We start from the raw sequence: 3,563 nt of genomic DNA, 5'->3' as shown, positions 1-3,563 counted from the left end.
TACAATAAAATATTAAAAAAAAATAAAAAAAAATAAAATTTCATTATTTAATTTCCACTTCTTTGATTATTCATGCAAATGAGCACGTTTTCATGCATTTATTGACTGTGTAAATCTGTGAATTGCTCATTTTTGCCCATTCCCTATTAGGCTTTGCTGGTGTGTTTTTATTTAATCCGTTATAGACTCTTCAAGTGCTTATTCTTTTAGATCGACATCTTTTTTTGTTGTTGTTCTCTCACTTGAATGGAACTTAACCTTTTACATAAACCTAAGACAACCGAATGTGTGATTGTATATCTACAATGAAGGAGTATTAGCTTCTCAATGTCGCAATTCTATGCTGCAGCTATAATGGGAGTATGGGAAGCACGTAATACGATTCTGGTCTCCATCATGGGTGCAATTTGTGGACACACACACACACACACACACACACACGCACGCACACACACACACATACAGATATTGAGTGTTATATATATGTTGTTGTTAGCTGCTATCGGGTTGGCCCCCGACTCATGGTGACCCCAGGCACAATGCAATGAAATGCTGCCTGGTCCTGTGCCATCTGCATGATCAGCTGCAGATCTGACAGTTGTGATCCATAAGGTTTTCACTGGCTGATTTTCAGGAGTAAATCACCAGGTCCTTCTTCATAGTCCCTCTTAGTCTGGAAGCTCCTCTGAAACCTGTTCAGCATCACAGCAGCACACAAGTCTCCACTGACGGATGGTGTCTGCACATGAGGTGCATTAGCTGGAACTTGAACCTTGCTCTTCTGCATGGAAGGTGAGAATTCTACCACCGAGCCATCACTATGCATAGGGAGAGAGACAGAAAGAGAGTGTTACATCAGAAAAGAGGTGTGTTTAAAGGATGGCAGCGAGTGGGACTTGATATGAATCTATGACAGGGTAAAAACCCCTTTCCCTCTTTTTAAATGAGGGTATTTCAGTTGGGATAGCAAACTGGTTGTATCCAGCAGACTGCCTGTCCACCCTGACTCTTGTTAACATGAAGCCATTTAGTTTGCCAATAAAAATAGTGGAAAAGGGGAATGTTTTTGTCCTGATTCACACCAGGTGAGTTCCAACAGAAGGAGACTCCCCAAGGCCAATGGACACTACAACTGAATATACTCTTGCTCCTTTCATCCCAGGGTCCCATCTCCAACCCCCTGGCCATGAGAAGTTTTACAGAAAATCAGAAATGGCTCTTTGTCTAGAACTGGTGGTACAGAACACTGCTTTAAGATGAAATATTGGTAATTCTCTGGGGTTCCTGTGTCTTGAGGTCTGTTTTATTTTTGTTGAATCAAGCAACAAAAGCATTCATGTTTTTGTTGTTAGTTGCTGTCGAACTGGCTCCGGCTCATGCCAACCCATGTACAAGAAAACGAAGCATTGCCTGGTCCTGTGCCATCTTCATGATCGTTGGTCTGCTTGAGCCCGTTGGTACAACCACTGTGTATTCTAAGTGCCTTCCAACCTAGAGGTTCATCTCCCAGCGCTGTATCAGACAATATTCCGTTGTGATCTGTAGGGTTTTCATTAGCTAATATTTGGAAGAAGATGTCAGGCCTCTCTAGTCTGTCTTAGTCTACAAGCTCCACTGACACCTGTCCACCATGGGTGACCCTGCTGGTATTTGAAATACTTATGACGGCTTCCAGCATAATAGCAACATGCAAGCCACCACCATACAACGAACTGACAGACAGGTGGTGGATACATGTTAGGGATCCTATTCATATAAGAGAGCCCTGGTGGTCCAGTTTTTAAGAGCTCTGCTGCTAACTGAAAGGTCGGCAGTTGGAATCCACCAGCTTCTCCTTGGAAACCCTATGGGGCAGTTCTACTCTGTCCTATAGGGTCACTGTGAATTGGAATCGACTCGACGGCAACGGGTTTTTTTTGTTTGTTTGTTTGTTTATTCATATAAGAAGCATAAATGGTGGCCCCAAGTCACTTGCACTGCAGATGACAAAGGAAGAAGGGACTTCCTGTTCCCAGCATAAAGTTGTTTGGTTTGTAATTAAGAATAGTGAGGGAAGAGGATGTTTTGACCCTCGTTTTCACACCAGGCACCCATCTGCCCACCCCTTGCCAGCTCTCCACCTCAAGAAGGAAGAGTTGCTAATCCCTATAATTTACTTATCGTGTTTATTTTTCATTCTCTCTGCCCTCGTTAGAATGTAAGGTTGCAAGAGTATGGGAACTTTTGCCTGCCTTACTCACTGATGTATCCTAAACATCTACATCAGTGTCTGGAATGGTTTCCTTCCGTACTGCAAGCGGCTAGTTGGATGTGTAAACCCAAGGCCTTTTTTGGGATCTTGTCCCCCCTTCTTCCCTTCCATATATAACACAGTTATATATAAACTATATAACATCTATGTATTCCCTCTGTCCAGCAAGCCAGAGCCCTCTGGTCCAAAGGTTTACACTAGGGCTGAGGAGGAAGAGGGGCAGGCTGGGAGCCCACATAGGTCTCCAGGTAAGCTTCATGCATTAGCTCTGGGGAAGGGAACTGGAGATGTGGTCGAGGGTGGGGAGTAGAAGGCCAGAGGAACTTACTTACCTATATACCCTTTTGTGCCATTTGCATTTACCATGTTCTTGTATTAACTTTTCAGAAATATTTTATAAGTTTTGTTGTTATTAGTTGCCATCAAGTCAGCTCTGACTCGTGGTGACCTTATACATAACAGAAGAAAATATTGCCCAGTCCTGTACCATCTTTATGAACTTTGGTATGTCTGAGTCCATGGTTATGGCTGCTGTGTCAATCCGTCTCATTTAGGTCTCCCTGATTTTCGATGACCCTTTACTTTATCAAACATGATGTCCTTTTCTAGTGATTGGTCTTTCCTGATGACGTGTCTGAAGAAAGCAAGTCAAAGTCTCGCCATCCTCGCTTCTAAGGAGCATTCTGGCTCTTATTTCTTGGAAGACTGATTGGTTCATTCTTTTGGCAGTTCATGGTATGCGCAATGTTGATTAAAATGCTTAACTATTAAAAACACTGCTATGCCAGATCTTCTCATAAGATAGAAGATTCACCTCTGGTTGGAAATACAGTCAGGTTTTCAGCTCTCAGAGCATTTTTTTGCCTCCAGAATTTTTTTGCCTTTCTTCCGTTTGCCTGTCCTGTTCCTCATTAGACCTCCTGTGCCAGCATATGCCAGGCACACAGTTGACTCTTAGCAAATATTTGATTTATAAATTAATTGGCATCAAAACAAAACATAGGCTGCTTACATTATTCAATTCCATATTTTCCTGCAGAGAGGATATTTTTTTTTTATTTTTTCCCATACAAAAATTTATACATACATTGTTATGTGACTCTTAATTGCTCTCCCCGTACTGTGACAGCACACTCCTCCTTTCCACTCCTGATTCCCCATGTCCATTCAACCAGCTCCTAACCCTCTCTGCCTTCCCATCTCACCTCCGGACAGAAGCTACCCATTTAGTCTCTTGTATCTACTTGAGCTTGGCACACTCCTCATGAGTATCACTTTATGTCCCACAGTCCAGTCCAATCCCTGTCTGAAG

This window comes from Trichechus manatus, unplaced genomic scaffold (genome assembly GCF_000243295.1).
Source record: "Trichechus manatus latirostris isolate Lorelei unplaced genomic scaffold, TriManLat1.0 scaffold00177, whole genome shotgun sequence".
Lineage (NCBI taxonomy): Eukaryota > Metazoa > Chordata > Mammalia > Sirenia > Trichechidae > Trichechus > Trichechus manatus.
This window is presented reverse-complemented; position numbering follows the sequence as displayed.